The sequence below is a fragment of the Dipteris shenzhenensis genome, chromosome 2 (genome assembly GCF_047967505.1).
Source record: "Dipteris shenzhenensis isolate YYH24624 ecotype China chromosome 2, Dip_SZ_1.0, whole genome shotgun sequence".
Lineage (NCBI taxonomy): Eukaryota > Viridiplantae > Streptophyta > Polypodiopsida > Gleicheniales > Dipteridaceae > Dipteris > Dipteris shenzhenensis.
The window spans coordinates 51,046,418-51,064,367 of NC_141597.1; the positions used below are offsets into that span (position 1 = coordinate 51,046,418).

Sequence of the window (17,950 nt, forward strand, 5' to 3'; positions counted from 1 at the left end):
TACTTCGTCTGGCATTTCCGGGCTGCTGTCTTTTGTTGACGTTGGTGCTGAGGTCGATGGCGTTTAGATGGACACTACTACGTTTCTCGAAGCTCGTGTCTTCCACTTTTGCTATCAAGCCGGTGTTGGAGCCACCAGGAGTTGATGTTTGTAGCTTGTAGATGAGTGCCAGTCATGTGGCTTGCGGGTTGCGTAGAGTCGTTTGAGGATGAGGATGTAGGCGTTGTTGTGGAAGTCGCTTGCCCGTGAGAACCTGTCATTGTAGAAGCTCTTTGGCCTGCGGCCCTATCGCCGGTGCAGCTATAGAAGAATTTTTGTTTGCTCTCACAAAACTCACAAGCAGAGAGATGTCTCTCTCTTTCTCTTAACAAGAGAACTAAGTCTTCCTATCTCTCTCTCTCTCTCGGAATACACGGATATAAACCTCTCACAAAATTGAACGGAGACCTCTCAATGGGACCTTACAATCATCTATCTCAGGAGAACAGAATGAGCTCTCTCTCATAATACCTTTCAACAATACTCCAGGCTCTCTCATCACACTTTCATACCTCTCACAATAAGTAGACTCTCTTTCTCTCTAAAACAAAACTTTCTCCAACAAGAAGAGCTCTCAAAATCTCTTGACCTCTTAAGAACACAATAAAGAAAGCCTCTCAAAGATCTCACAAGCTAGGAGATGATAGCTACCACACAAGGAGGGCTTGATGCCTTGACAAGGTGCAAGGGCTTGTAATCACTATAAGCTCTGATGCCATGATAAAGTGAGGAGAGAGAGAGAGAGAGAGAGAGAGAGAGAGAGAAGTGCACAAAAGATAGCTAATTGTACACTAAGTTGTATTACATGGAAAGTGAGAATATATACATGGACCCCTTAGGATTAGGGTTAGGGGGTGTGCCATAGCCCTATGGTGCAATTTACACCATTCTCAACACTGTTGAATACTCACAGGATACAAACATGGGGCCCTCCCCTAGGTTTGGCATTTATAGCGATACCAATCCTAGATGAATCCCAAACATATATGGAAAGGTTTGAGGTGTTGCTCATTGTATGCTCTCCTCTCATGTGGTTCCTAATCTTTCCATAAAGGATTGAGCCATTTGCGTGTTCCTCTATCACTTTGTATGGTCTAGTCCATGTTGGCAAGAACTTATTATCTGGCCAATGACAACAAGGGATTTGGTTGATTTTAATTTTTATGACATATCGGGTGGACATCAAGCAATATTTTTCTCTCAAGCCATCATTGGAAGATGGCCAAAAAAATGCACCCGCACTTCGAAAGGGGTATGTGCAAATGACAAGATGATATTGCCCTAGGAAAATAATAGGTAGCATGAAGAACATTTCTTGATGGTATAGTATATAGCATAAAGTGGTGCACAAATTCCATTTTGGTGATGAACAATGACTTGTTGGGTTTCTTCTACATCATTAGCCTAATGCAAGACACCACTAGTGCCTAAATGATACAAGATCCTATCCAATGTGATACACCATTTGCTATTCTTTGTATATCCTAAATTTTATAGTTTGATAGGATGGAGAAAGTATTGAATATCCCTCCATACCACTGATCATACATGGTCATGGAGGATAAAAGATTTACTTCAAGTCATTCTTCCAAGTCAATGAGGTCATTATTTAGGTTTCAACAAGTTGCCTTTTGAAAATTTAAAGAAAAAGCAAATTCTTAAACATGGCCAACCACTTTGTCAATCGGCCCGATGGCATGGGTGATTGATGGCCATTACTAACAATGAATAAAAATGATGGCCCATTACATAGTGCTCAAAATATCAAGTAGTAAATACTAGTGAAAGTGCATGCTTGTTAGCTTTTGAATATCAAAATTCATTGTCACCCATCAATCCAGAGGCAAAGCAAATGAAACATGAAATGATTCTCACCTTACTAAAGAAGAATATAGCTAGAGCATATGTACCAAAGCCAAGATTGAGAAAGAATGTCAAGTTTGTACAATTTGGATTTCAAAGGATAGGGGTCAATGTGAAAGGCTCATTGATTTTCTTGGAGCTAGAGTCACAATCATCATCTCATAAGAACTCTTTTCCATGTTTTAGACTATCATTCATGGGACTAGTCACAGCAACATACTTCTCCATAAAGAATCAATAATAATCCACTAGGTTCATAAGATAATGGACCTACCTTTGGTGATTTGAGAAAGGAGCCTAAGAAATGCCTCCATCTTTCTTGGATCAAGGTCGACATCTTGTACTAAAGTACTGTGCCTAAATAGATAGTTTAGGTGGCACCAATGGTGCATGCAATTTCTAGATTGAGGCTATCTTTTGCTTTATCTCTCTATAATTGAACTTTTGTAACATGTGCATTTTCTAGTGGAATAAATGCAAAATTCATCTAGAAAGACCTCAAGAATACTACCTAGGTATGGGGAAACACCAACTCCATGAACTATTAAAATGTAAATGGAGAATTGGTGAGTCCAAAAGGTGTGGCCTTCCAAAGACAAAAGTACACCAAGGTATGGTGAAGGTTGTCTTCATGACTTGTCTTTTGCAATGCACATTTGATAGAAACTAGAGTACTCATCATAGAAGGTATACATTCCATGGCGATGACTAACCTTTTTCAAGAATGAGGTCTAGAAATGGAAGGGAGAAATGATCCCTTTTGGTTGAATAATTCAATTTCTTTAGTTGATGTACACCCTCCCCTTGGTTTTTCTTTGGAGTGATAGCCACTAAAGAAACCCAATTAGTATTTTGTACTCATTTTGTATTGGAATAATGAAGCTAAACTCAACCAACTTTTTCATTATAGTTAAAGTGCATTAGTTTGAATAGGACTAAGCTTCTAACAGCACTACACTATAGGCCTAGCATCCAATTTAAGCTCAATTCTATACTTGATTAGAGTACCTGTTTGTAGATGTGATAGTGTCTTGCATGATACTCTTTGAAGACATCCTCAAATTTGGACCTTTCAATAAGAGTAAGACTATAGAGAGCATAGAATCTAGTTAATGGTGGATGCAATCTTTTAGGCATTGGTGAAGTCACCATGATGTAGACTTCATCTTTCAATACCTCTCCCTCATCTATGGTGCCATTAGATATTCCCAACTTAGAGTAGATGCAAAAGAGTTAGAAGTGGAGATCTTCTTTCTTCAACATTAGTAGCTCTAGGTTGCACATCACTTTTTTGCATCCATTGATAGCCTAGGATCGAAAGATAGCTCCTTCAAATGTCTATTGGGAGATTGCATTTTGGCAATGGAGTCCATTAAGCATTGCTTATGGGATTGCAAATAAGCGAGGATAGTTTGGAAGGGGGTTGCCATGATTTTCAATAGTTTTGTACCCTCTCCATTCTTCATGACTTGGGGCTCAATTACTTGGCGCACTCTTATGGAGCTCTATGAGAGGCATGACTCTTCATGGGCTTTCTTGATCCGATCACACAAAGTCATGTCATGCTCTTTGGATGTTGTTCCTGCCTTACCTTTTGGACCTATGCATGCTTCTATGGATTCTCCCTAGGAGATATTGGGTAGCATTTCAACATGGCACATTTGGAGAGGTAGATGTACAGAGGCTATGGAAAGATCTCAGGTTCACCCTACTTAGACTATGGCCAATATTTGGATGGATACTATTCATACTCTGACAGTAGTCTGATGGCCATTTGGCGTATCATATAGGATTCATCTCGGGCAGCCACCACCAAGAGTCCATCTTCCTTAGAGAATGGAGGACTCTCTCTTCTTCTCATAGTTTTTTGTAGGGTTAAGGTGGCATTTTTAGCCTCCAACATGGATTTTTCTAGCTCTTTTTGAGAAGCCTTTTTCTATCATGCCTTGCATGATATATTTCTACTTTTTCAACTTATGCTTGTGGATTTCTTTCATACTTAATTGATGTATTTTATCAAAAAACAAAAAGAACGAATTTCCGAGAGGATCCTCTTGAGAAAGATTTGCAATTATAGATCCAACCTTCAAATCTTCTACAAAACTTATCCACATTTAAGTGAGCTCCTCATCTTTCATTAGGGGAAATATGGGCTCAAAAGGGGCCTCATAAGGGAGAGATTAAGAAAAGGATTAACTCCTTAATCTCTAGGTGAAAAGGTCGAGGACCACTTGTGGTAAAGGGGGAATTTGATATGTCATCATGGCATTGAAGATGGTCCCAGTTCTCCAAGACATCTATCTCTCCCTACCCTGCCTTCTGTGCATCTAGTGGCTCGCATGCAATGCCTTTTTTGGAGCATTGATCGTATTTTGATCCAATGGATTACCATAGACTATGGGCTACAAGTGTGCATTGTAGATCTTTTCCTGATCCAAGGGCTCGCACGTATCACCTTTTTTGGACCATTGGATCTATACTCCCCCATCCAAGGGCACACGTAGCGTGGCAATTGTGGATGGTTGGATCCAAGGTTTCATCCAAGGTCTCCCCTCAATCCATGAAAATGCCATTATTATGGGCAGCCACACTCCCTGCCACGCTATGAGTACATGCTCTTGCACGCTACCACATGCCCACAAGCACCAGTATGTTGCCTCAATAGTCTTCCCACGCCGTTGGATGAAGCCACGATCCAATGTCCATGATACAATGATGTATCAATTTAATCTTATCCCATTAGATCATCCATGATCCAATGGATGTGAGTGAAGAGATGAAAGGGCAAGCATGATCCACAACCATCACTATAAAACCACGATTTTCCCTAAAGTCTTTTACTTTGGTAATCCCAGTAGCTTGGGGTGGGGACCATTTAGTCCCACCAATGAGAAAGAGGGAAAAAATCTCCATTCTTTTAATGCTTGAGCCTCATCATTGGCCAAGAGCTTAATCCATATTTTTAAGCCCCTAATGGAAGAGGCCCTTTTTGAGTCCAAAATTCCCCTAATGGGTGAGATTCACATGCACCCCGATGTAGGTCCCATGCAGGTACCTTGATTAAAGCTTCTATCTAAAGGTGGGAGACTATGACATTGTCTAGCCTATCCCAAAGGAGGAGAATATGTTGGCCATACAAAAGCATTACTAAAAGTAGAAGTGTTACTCTTGCACCAAGGATGAGGGCTTGGTCTGCAAAGAACACAATTCATTGTCTCCACCTCTAGAGTATATTTTTTCTTTCCCAATCAAAATTCTCTTCTTAGACATGCACCTTTGATAGCCAAAATCCCTCCTTTGAGCTTATGCTACTTCATCTCACTATCATTCACTAAAGGTTCTTGCATTGAAGCACACATTTTGTGTACTAGAACGAAGGATAGAAATTGTAAGCCACCTTGGGCACCCATATTGGAGAAAAGGCATATTTCTTACCATATAGACATGTCCTTTGATCTACTATTTTCTTTATGAAAGATTGATGTTGAAATCTTAAGTCATTCCGTCTCTTGTAACAACATTCCTCACCTACTCACCTTGAATAAATCTCCTGAAGTCATAAGTCTCACGCGATAACCTTAGGCCGCAGAGAACAAGATTCCTTGATAAGAACCATCATCTCTACCAAAGTGCAAGCATCATATCTTCCACATTTCTTGGAGAATGTAGTAAATATCTTCTCGAGTATGACCAACCAAGAGGAATCAAAATTTGACCTTATCACACAACTCCCTTATCCACAAGCATACACATGTATGCAAGAAATGTATTGTTTTTATTTTGTCTTGTTGTATTGTGAAGCTACATATAAAGTGTTCATGGAAGGAGCACTTACCATGACGTGATAATGCGATGCATTACTTTGATTGCTAGATTTAGATCATTGGGAAAACTTGGATAATTTAAAAATACCTTAGCTTAGATATTTTTGTAATACAAAAGACAACATCCCACTGAGATGCATTTGCAGAAACATCTCTTCCTTTACATCTTTGGGAATTGTCATGAAGTCTAGCAACAAATAGGTCTTCTTTTGATCCATGCCATCTATAAATATCCCAAGATACTTGTTAGGATTATTCAAGCAGTTTCTTCTATGCTTTGCCAACTTTGCTCTGCTTGAGCTTGTTACTCTCTATGGTGCTTCAAAGCATTGTTGATTTGAGCTACATGTAAGAACACACAAAAATTATTAAACTCATATTCAAACACTTTTAGAGAATCAAATTGTACATGTAAAAATAGTGTTACCTTTTTTTCTTGAGGTTGTTTCCTTTTGTCATTGATTCTTCTACACACTCCCATTCTTACATTTTGGGGATCTTCAAATTATTAAGTTCTTCTATCTAAGTGTATTATTGGAATGAATGTAGCTAAGAAATATTTCATCCCTCTTTGACATCTTCTTCTTGTATAGAGTGTAAACCTCAAACCTTGTGTAATTATCCACCACATGAAGTTTTTCTATAGTGGGCATCACTTCTGCATTCATAACAAAGTAACTTTCCATCCATCATATGGCCATATGTCCAATAGGCCCAACAAAGATGTGGATTCCTAAAACATCTTGTCCTCTTTCATACATGTGTAAGCCTTGAGTTTTGCAAGCTATTAAAGCTTTTAAAGGCTAATCTACAAACTTTCATACTACCCAAATGATAGTCTACCTACTCATTCTTTAGAGGGGTGATTGTTGCATTCAAATAAGAACCTTGTTCCTCATGATTCCAAACAAAGTACTTTGTTCTCATACCTCAATTGGACCTCTGATATCAAGAATTCCACCCTCCTTCTCTCATAACTGGTGAATATTCTATCAATGTGCAACCTCCACCCCCTAAGGTCCTTGGGATGAATGGATGTACTATGTTCAACTCTTTAAGGTGCATGCACATGTGTGACTAAACGAATCATAGGTGGCAATAGCACATCTATAGCTCTAGTGTAAGTAGAATAAACATTAGACCTTCTATGGAAGCCTTGAAATCGATGCACTACTTGTCCCAGCTCAATCTCCATGAAAGATTATGGTTCATACGAGGACACTGAAAGACTTGCTGGCTCACTTATATGTTTGAACAACTTGGAGACATTCACATTTCCACAACTAATTTCTTGGTTATATAAAGAGAATGAGGATTGCTTGGGGCTATGAAGCTAATGTTGTGAGATGGTGTAGACAAAGATGCACTTCTAGGAGAATAAGTTGAGATTGAGACTGACTTTGTGAAGTCCACAAGTAAGCACTAAGACAAATTTGTTAACTCACAATAAGGAAATGCCAATATAGAAGCATTGGATTATATAGAGACAAATGGATTTAGGGTTACTAAATTCCAAACCCTAAAAATGGATCCCATAAAGCATAAACTAGGATAAAAAGGTCCATATTTGAAAAAGAAAACTTTAATCTATTGTTAAAGAAAATATAATTCCTAGATGTAAACAAATTATTTATGTTGACATGATTCTGGAAAAAGGTGTTTAACTCCATATTTGAGAAAGTAAATATTATAATCTATTTGAGAATATATAAAGCTTGGACTTGAATACACACATGGGACCCTCCCCTAGGTTTGGCATGCATATCCATAACTGAATCCCAAACATATATGGTCGAAGGGTTTGAGGTGTTGCTCATGTAAGAAAACAATACAACGTCTGTGCTCAACAGATAACAGGATCTCGTACGCAAGAGAGAAAACCAGATAGTATGGAGAATCAAAAATTTGATTACTGTAGATCTAATACAATAGATGGCATTGCCTCTTAGCCGTGCGCTCCTGCGAAAGAAGCTTCGATGGTGAGCTGGAAACAGTAGAGGATGGAGGCTGGATGCTAAGGAATTAGGGTTGCTGTAGCCAGTGATGAAATGGGCTTCACGGTGGGCTTGCTCTTATATAGCCACTAGTAGTCAATTGGACTCAATTGGTGACTGACCCAGTCCACCCAAACCGCCCCGGTCCCGAAATAGTCCACTGACCACAAGATAGAATCAGTGCGCAAAATAGAGCAACTGACCTATGGTCATCGTTTGGCCACCCAGGATCATCTGAGGCTCCAAACGGGCCCCACAACCCGAGAGTGGGTTGGCCCGAGAAATGCTTTGTCTACCCTCAATGCGGTCAGTCATGGAATGCCTTCCTGCACTTGCATGTAGCCTAATTGGTAGTGTGCCAACTGCGTCTAGCCATTAGGCCACACATGGCCCCCATCTGGTGTCCAAACCAGGACCTACCAGATAATCGAGCTACTCAAATGCCTTCTCCTCATATGGGGGGCTTACAAGTAGAGTTAGCTGGTTCCCACGTAGTTACATGAGAGTGGAGCATTGATATCTAACATCCCCCCTCAATGTCCACCCGCAAGTGAACTTACTTTTTCAGGCTAATGCCAAGTCGATGAAGATGCCTCTCCAGCAAGTCTCTTCCAAGAGCCTTCGTGAAGATGTCCACAACATTCTCTGTAGTTGGACAGTACACCAAGTTGACCTCTCCATCCATGATGAGCTCACGAACAAAGTGATATTGAATCTCAATGTGTTTTGTGCGAGCATGGAACACAGGGTTCTTTGCAATCACCATGCAACTCTGATTGTCACATGATAACTGCGTAGGCTTGTTCTGCACTGCACCCATGTCCCCCAAAATCCTCCTCAACCATACAACCTCACAAGAAGCAAAGCATGCTGATTTGTACTCAGCCTTGGTAGAAGAAAGTGCAACTGTAGGTTGCTTCTTGCTGACCCATGACACAACTCCAAATCCAAGTGAGAAACAATAACTTGTCACTGATCTCCTGTTGTCCACGTCTCCTGCCCAATCCGAGTCACAGAATCTGGTCAAGATGTTGCCCTTGGTATAGGTGATGCCATAATCAAGTGTGCCTTTGATGTATTTCAGCACCTACATCCCTGCCCTCCAATGGTTCTCCCGGGGCTTATTGGAAAACTTGCTTAGTACACCAGTTGCAAAGCTGATATCTGGCCGTGTGTTGCAAAAGTAAATCAAACTGCCCACAAGCCTTCTGTACTTCGCTTCGCGTCCACCAGTGGTGATGAATCCTCGTTTGAGAGCTTCACGTCAACCTCCATAGGGGTGCCAAGTGTCTTGCACTCAGCCATGCCAAATGCCTTTAGTATCTCTCCAGCATACTTCAACTGTGAAATGAATATCTGTTTTGGCTCTCGCCAAACTTCGATCCCCAAACAGAAATGCATTAGTCCGAGGTCTGTCATTTCAAACTCTCTTCCTAGCAAATGCTTTGTCTGCGAGATCTTCTCTTCATGGTTCCTTGTTATGACAAGGTCGTCCACATAAAGGACCACGATCATACACCTACCTCCTTCTTTGAAGATATACAAATTTGCATCAGATGGGCTCCTCCTGAACCCGTTTTGTAGAAAGTAGGGATCAATCTGCTGGTACCATGCTCATGGGGCTTGTTTCAGCCCATAAAGTGCCTTCTTCAGTTTATAGACTTTACCTTCTGAACCGGGGATCTCAAAACCTGGTGGTTGTTCCACGTATACCTCCTCCTTGAGATCTCCATTCAGAAAGGTGGATTTTACATCCATCTGAAACACAGGCCAACTTCCTTGGGCAGCTAAAGCCAAAACACTGCGAATTATGGTTAGTGGAGCTGTGGGAGCAAAAGTATCCTAATAATCAACCATGTACCTAGGCGAATCCTTTTGCCACGAGTCGAGCTTTGTACTTATCCAACGTGCCGTCAGACTTGTACTTGGTCTTGTACACCCACTTGGTGCCAATTACCTTGCGTTTTGGTGGTCGATCCATAAGGTCCCAGGTGTTGTTCTTCATTATGAAGCCATACTCTGATTGCATAGCCTCCATCCACCTATCATCACCCTGTGCCTCTTCAAGACACTTGGGTTCATCAGCACAGATCACCTCTGTCATCAAAGCATAGTTAACCAAGTGTTCCTGCGCCATTCTTTGCTCCTCTAATCTCTTGGACCGGTGGTGTTCGTATGGTTCCTCGTCAATGGCTGGAGGTTCTCTACCGTCCAAGAGCTGCTTTACCCACTTCGAGAATGGTCATTGCCGTTGTGGTTCTGCAGGCTCTTCTTCCTCTTCTTTATCTTGAATCCTCCCAAGCACCGGTCTACTGTTGGTGGTTGTACTGGATGGATATCCTGGTCCTGGTTGTCTGGGAAGGAAGCATCCTCCTCCAATTGATGCAGTTGTTCTGAGAAGACCACATCGCGACTTACTATTACCTTCTTGGTAACAAGGTTATAAAGACGGTAACCCTTCGCCGCTTCACTGTAGCCCAAGAAAATACACTTCTGGCTCTTCGGTTCCCATTTGGTCCTATTAGCATCAGGGACATGCACAAAACAGTCACATCCAAAAACTCTGAAATGTGCAGCTGAAGGTTTCTTACCAAAAAAGGCCTGCAGTGGAGTCATCCCATTCACAGCCTTCGTGTAGCTACGATTCAGAATGTAAACTGCAGTGTTACATACTTCAGCCCAGAAAGTCTTTAGCAAATCTTTCCCTTTCATCATACTCCTGCCCATTTCACAGATGACGTGCATCTTGCATTCTGCTACTTCATTTTGCTGTGATGTATATGGCAGGGGTTTCTGCCTCTTGATCCTGTGACTTTTGAGTAACTTTTGAATTTAGTTGATGTGAACTCTCCACCTCTGTCTGATCTCAATTTCTTCACCTTCCTCCGCGTTTCTTTCTCGACCATTACATGCCATTCCTTGAACTTGCTAAAAGCCTTGTCTTTAGTCTTCAGGAAGTATATCCATATCCTTCTACTGTAGTCGTCGATCAGCATCATGAGGTAGTAGGAACCACCCAAAGCTTCCGTCTCCATCTTTCCGTAGAGGTCCATGTGAACGAGCCTTTGCACTGCTAGCCTCTTTAGTAAAGGGATGCCGATGCTGCTTGCCCATCATGCAAGCTTCACATACATCGGGTAGATCTGTAATTTCTAGTAGGTCTGCAATCATTCCACTTTTATGCATCTCCTTTAAAGAACTAAGGTTTAGATGACCAGACCTCTCATGCCATAGTATAACATTCTTCACATTTGCTCGAGCACTGAAAGCTGAGAGTTTGTAGATGTTGTTGCGGCGTGTACCTTTACCAATGACCTTCCCTTGAAGATCCAAAATCTGTGTGCCATTCTTATCGAATTGAACTTTGAGGTCCCGATCCGTGATCGCAGAAACGGACAACAAATTCCTCTTGATATCTAGCACATAAAGAACATTGGACAACTGTTTTGCAACTCCATCTGACTTGAGAGCAATCGTACCTTTTCCTTTTGCTGACATTTTGCATCATTGCCGACTACTACCAAGATGTCATTCCCTACCGGTTGTAGAGAGGTATACCAATCCTTCTGACTGGTCATGTGGTGCGATGCACCACTGTCAATAATCCAAGGTTTATCCACAGGTACATGAACTGCCTCCGTGCAAATCTCCTCAATTGCTAGGAACAGCTCTACTGGTATTGCCTGCGTGCTATTGCTGGACTTTTTCTTTACTCCGTTCTTCTCATCTGCAATCTTCTTTCGACACTCATTCTGCTTGTGCCCTACCTTATTGCAATAGAAGCACTTGATCTTCTTCTTTCTCTTTTTATCATAAGAAGAAGATTTCTTTTTCAACCATAGCTTTGAAAGCTTTGAAGTGCCCAAACACTTCACTTTTCTTTTTCATAAAATACACCCACAGTTTTTTGCTGAAGTCATCAATAAATGTGACAAAATAGTGACAGCCTCCAATAGATGCAGCTTTTGTAGTCCACACATCAGAGTGGATTAATTCCAATGGCTTTTTACTCTCTTGAACATGCCTAGGAAAAGGTTTCCTTGCCTGTTTCCCAAATTGACAGGCTTCACAAATCTTGTGCATTTCTGCAACCTTGAATATTGGCAATCCTGCAACAATATTTTGGGCTTGCATTGATTTAAGTCGCTGTATATTAACATGACCAATGCGTTTGTGCCAGATATCAATATCTGCAACTACACCGGTCCCATGTGCAAACATTGCTGCACTCAATTTAGGCATGTTTGCATCCAACGTAAACATCCTGCCCTTCTTCTTTCCTTTTGCTATCAAGCGACCATTATTTTTCATATCCTCAACAAAGCATCCATGAGGATTAAATCTGACCTGCAAGCCCTGCTCAACCATCTGACCAACAGAAACCAGGTTCTTGGTGATGTTCGGGACATGAAATACATCAGACAAGTATTTCTTTTTCCCATCCTGCATAGACAAAGGAATTTTGCCAATCTGCTTAATAGGATGTGCAGTATCATCACCAGTCTCCACAAATCCTGGTTTTTCCATTTTTCTTGCATCCTGCATCCATTCAGCGTGACCTGTCATGTGGTTTGACGCACCCGAGTCAACATACCACACATCATTGCTTTCTTCTACAATTGTTACAGAATTTGTCATATGCTGCACCATAAACAAATGCTCATTTCTTTCATCACCCTGTCTACTAGAGGATGCATAATTGCCTTGCTGCAATTTTCCACTCATAATGTCATTCTGCTTTTTGTAGCAGTTATTAGCCATATGACCCATTTTGCCACAATAGTAGCATTCAACATTGCTGTTTGCATTTTGGCTTCTCTGCCATCCACCACGGCCTCTTTGGCTCCCCCTGCCTCTAGAGTTACCACGTCCTCCTGCATAGGACTGGTTTTCTTGCGTTTGCTGCATATTCTGATTTCTACCACGGCCTGCAGATCGGCCTCCTCTACCTCTGCCTCTACCTCTGCCAGCATTTGAGTAGAAGACAGTTTCTTTTGAAGTTCTTGCTGAAGAAGATGCACCCCCATTTCTCTGCTCTTCAGAAATTAGAAGAGCAATCAACTCCTCAAAATCAGGAAAGTTTTCACGGATGGCAATGGATGTCCAGAACTGTGCATAATCCTTTCCTAGACCATTCAAGGTCACAGAAACCAAATCATCATCATCCACTGGCGACCCAATGGAAGCAAGTGCATCTGCAATTTTCTTCACTTTCATGTGGTAGTCATTTATGCTCAAATTTTCTCTCTGCACAACATTGTGCAACTCCTGTTTGAGTTGCATTTTCCTGGCTTGCGTATTTGTGCTATACATTTTTGCCAAAGTATCCCATGCCTCCTTTGGCGTATTTGCATCCTGAATATGCACAATCATGGAGTCCGAAATACTGATAGATAGCCAGTACATAACTTTCCTGGCTCTCTCATGCCATCCTTTGAATGCCTGCATTTCCTGTTGACTGGGAACATTAGGAAGAATAAGTTCTTCTTCATTTCCTATAATGAATTCCCAATAGCCTTTTCCCATCAAGAAATTCGTCATTCTAAACTTCCATGCCTGGAAGTTGTTCTTGTCAAGTTTTTCAGTGACAATCTGTGAAAGAGAATCAGATGCCATTACAGAACACTGCAAAATATTCTGTCACTGCAAAAAACACAGCTTTTGCCTCACACGGGCAGATCTGCAAAACCGACGAGAGTGGTATTTCACCACACAGTCACTTCCTAGTGACGATTTTGCATCAACAGGCAATAGGCATGAATCTGCAACTCCCAATATCTCTGCACACAGGCATACGATTCAATTTCTGCGGCACCTTTCCACCGACTAGCCGCGTAGTGGTCGCACAGCAAAAAACAGGGCCTTTTTCTGAGTGCCTGCGAAGAACTTCCGCCTTCAAAACGGGCCCCGAAACGGCCTCAAACCAGAAAAACAAAGTCACTTAGGGCTTCCCCCTATCCCGCAACATATACTGTGCTCTCGCCACACCGCGAAGGGCGTCTCAATCTGAAACAGTGTACTCCTGCACTTCTGGCTGTGCTACCTGCAGAGATTTGCTCCCAAACTCGAAATAGGAAAGCAACACTGGTCCTCTTACCAGGACACCACGAACTTGGCTTGCTTTCTTGAGCTCCTTACCACGAACAAGGCTCTGATACCATGTGAAGATAGTGGGAGAGAGGGAAGGAGTCTCACTTGCGGCTTTCTCACAATCACAAATGGGGGAATACACACAAAGGTGGAGGCTGAAAATAGTTTTCCTCTTCTTAGTTGTGAAAGCCAAAAGAACTCAAGTACAAAGAAATAGAAGAACCCTATATGTGGGTCTCAAACCAAACTCAACTAACTAAGGTGGCATACTAACTGAGCCACAAACTAGAGTAGATAAGGATAGCTGTCATCCAGCTATTATTCGTGGGCGGTGTACCAACCGCATCTCCAGCTAACAAGTCGGTGACATAAATACACAACGGTCACCCTGCCATATCGCGAGTGAGCTCGATATCTCAACAGATGCACCACCATTTCTCTACTCTTCAAAAATTAGAAGAGCAAACAACTCCTCAAAATCAGGAAATTTTTCACGGACGGCAATGGATGTCCGGATCTCTGCATAATCCTTTCCTAGACCATTCAAGGTCACGGAAACTAGATCATCATCTTCCACTGGTGACCCAATGGAAGCAAGTGCATCTACAATTTTCTTCACCTTCATGTGGTAGTCATTGATGCTCATATTTTCTCTCTGCACATTGTGCAACTCGTGCTTGAGTTGCATTTTCCTGGCTTGTGTATTTGTGTTGTACATTTTTGCCAAAGTATCCCATGCCTCCTTTGGCGTACTTGTATCTTGAATATGCACAATCATAGAATCTGAAATATTGATAGATAGCGAGTGCATAACTTTTCTGGCTCTCTCATGCCATCCTTTAAATGCTTGCATTTCCTATTGATTGGGAACATTAGGAAGAACTGGTTCTTCTTCATTTCCTGTAATGAACTCCCAATAGCCTTTTCCCATAAGAAAATTCATCATTCTAAACTTCCATGCTTGGAAGTTGTTCTTGTTAATCTTTTCAGTGACAATCCGTGAAAGAGAATCAGATGCCATTACAGAACAGTGCAAAATATTCTGTCACTGCAAAAGACAGCTTCTACCTCACAAGGGCAAATCTGCAAAACTGACAAAAGTGGTATTTGACCACACAGTCACTTCCTAGTGGTGATTTTGCATGAACAGGCAAAGAGGATGATTCTGTAACTCCCAATATCTTTGTGCATAGGCATACGATGCAATTTCTATGGCAACTTTTCACAGACCTGCAGAGCAGTGGTCGCACAGCAAAAACAGGGCCTTTTTCTTAGTGCTTGCGGAGAACTTCCGTCGGGCCCCGAAATGGCCTCGAATCAAAAAAATAAAGTTGGTTTGCTTTCTTGAGCTCCTTACCACGATACCATGTGAAGATAGTGGGAGAGAAGGAAAGAGTCTCACTTGTAGCTTTCTCACATACACAATGGGGGAATACACACAAAGATGGAGGCTGAAAATAGCTTTTCTCTTCTTAGTTGTGAAAGCCAAAAGAACTCTAGTACAAAGAAATAGAAGAACCCTATATGTGGGTCTCAAACCAAACTTAGCTAACTAAGGTGGCACACTAACTGAGCCACGAACTAGAGTACATAAGGATAGCTGTCATCTAGCTATTATTCATGGGCGGTGTACCAACCGCATTTGTAGCTTAACAAGTCGGTGACATAAATGCACAACGGTCACCCTGGCATATCACGAGTGGAGCTCGATATCTCAACACACATGGCCCCCATCTAGTGTCCAAACCAGGACCTACCAGATAACTGAGCTACTCAAATGCCTTCTCCTCATATGGGGGGTTACAAGTAGAGTTAGCTGGTTCTCGCGTAGTTACACGAGAGTGGAGCATTGATATCTAACATGCTTGAATAGGATAGTACTAGATGATGTGGTTAGGTATTTTGAAGGAAGGGTGCCTAGTGATACTCTCTTCAAAGCTAGGAAGCTTGTGGATGATGTGGTGGTAATCATGCATTTCTATGGTCGTGGCAAGAACGTTGTTGTGAATCCTAGTTTATCGTTGGTGGAATTTTGGCTTAGCACAAGTCATTGACTCACAAGATGAGCTTAATGAGCGGGCAATTCAATGCCTAAAAGATGGGAAGGCAATGCCACTTGGTTCCAGTTCTGATAGAAAGATGCAATATGTGGAGATTGGGAACCTATAGTATGCATGGCATTTTGGCATTACTTTAAGTCTTGTTGAAGAATGGCACACATACAGAAGGATGACTTTGTAACCTAAGTGGAAGGGGATCACTCTCAGCTTGGGAAAGTTTATGAAGTGGCCATTGCAAAAATGGTTGGGACCTTTTTTGATAACAAGGCTCCACGAGATATGTTATTGTCTTGGTATAATAGAGATGGCCTAAGGTGTATGTTACTGTCTTGGTATAATAGAGATGTGCCTAATGTGTATGCGTTGAAAGCCCAATCAGTAGTGCCTCCTATGGAGGGTGTAAATCTATTGGGACATGTTATGGAAAATTACAAGCTTTAGCATTGGATTGAGGAGGTAGAAAGTGGAGTTGATGCTTTTCACTTTCTTGTGCACCCGAGGTGACCATACTTATGGACCAGATGTCATCTTTATTTTGGAGGTGTACTTGGACGGTGTGAGAATTTTGTAGATCGTGTTGCTACAAGTTAAAACACTTCTTAAGAAGGAAGATTTTCACACATTGGTGGACTTGTACAAGCTTTTCTTTCACAGGAAAGCTTGGAAAGCCTGGTTTGAAAAAGCATGTCAAGAGCTTGATTGATTGAGAAGGTGTTGTGAATGGTTGAGGGAACTTAGTAAACATAGATGCATGAAGGTTGTTGTCACCACTGAAACTTTGAACTTGCATAGCAAGTTGGAGACACAGTACAAGTCAGAAGAGATACTATAGGTGCAACTTTCCATCAGAATTGGAACCAAGTGCCATTGGCTTCCCATCTTTCATCTCTTGAATTGTTCCCTTGTCAAAGCTTATCCTGTGAATCAATGACTAGCTCCAAGACAAATTCCACTAGTGACAAACTAGGATTCACATACTACAACCATAGAAATGCTTTACCACCACATCTTCCACAAGCTTTCAAGAGGTCATCACTAGACACCCCTTCTTCAAAAAAAATTGACCACATCATCTAGTACTAGCTCGTTCAACCCCACTTTAATGCCTCTCCTGGTAGAGATCTCCCTTGAAAACTGCACTAGATAGTTTGTCATATGTAGCTGAGTTGGATACTTTGAAATGTGTGGTTCCAATGCTGCAATAAAAAATCTATAGATCCCTTTATAAAACCATGAAAGCCTGGCAAAGTCTCTGCTCTTGCTATCCAAGAGAATGGTATTAGCAAATCATATCATACTTTTGCATCTATAGAGACCTCGAGCCTTGTGAACAATGTTGGCAAGTGTTAGATATCAATGCTCCACTCTCATGTAACTATGCAGGAACTAGCTAACTCTACTTGTAAGCCCCCCATATGAGGAGAAGGCATTTGAGTAGCTCGGTTATCCAGTAGGTCTTTGTTTGGACACCAGATGGGGGCCATGTGTGGCCTGATCACTAGACGGCTTCAGATAGAGTTGGCACACCACCAACTAGGCTACATGCAAGTGCAGGAAGGCATCCCTTGACTGACCGCACTGAGGGTAGACGGAGCATTTCCCGAGGCAGCCTACTTTCGGGTTGCGGGGCCTGTTTTGAGCCTCAGATGATCTCGAATGGTTCTGGGCCGAACGGACCGGTTCTATCGTATGGTCGATGGCCTATTTTGGACCCCCAGTCGACCGTTTTGGGCGGACTGGGTCGGTCACCCAATTGAGCCTAACCGACTATGATTGTGGTGGCTATATAAGAGCAAGCCCATGAAGCCCATTTCATCACTGGCTATAGCAACCTTGATTCGTTAGCATTCAGCCTCCGTCTTCTACTGTTTCCAACATACCATCGAAGCTTCTTTCACAGGAGCGCACGGTTGGGAGGTAGCGCCATCTATTGTATTAGTTCTACAGTAATCAAATTTTTGATTCTCCATACTATCTTGTTTTCTCTCTTGCATACGAGATCCTGTTATCTGTTGAGCACACACGTATTATTTTCTTACATGGTATCAGAGCCTAGACTCTAGCAAGAAGATTTGGTATT

The 17,950-nt window shown here is 41.8% G+C and overlaps 1 pseudogene; it reads left to right on the top strand.

Annotated features, from left to right (window-relative positions):
- Window positions 1–15,681: 15,681 nt before the first annotated feature.
- Window positions 15,682–16,702, top strand: LOC147904944 (uncharacterized; annotated as a pseudogene).
- Window positions 16,703–17,950: the final 1,248 nt, after the last annotated feature.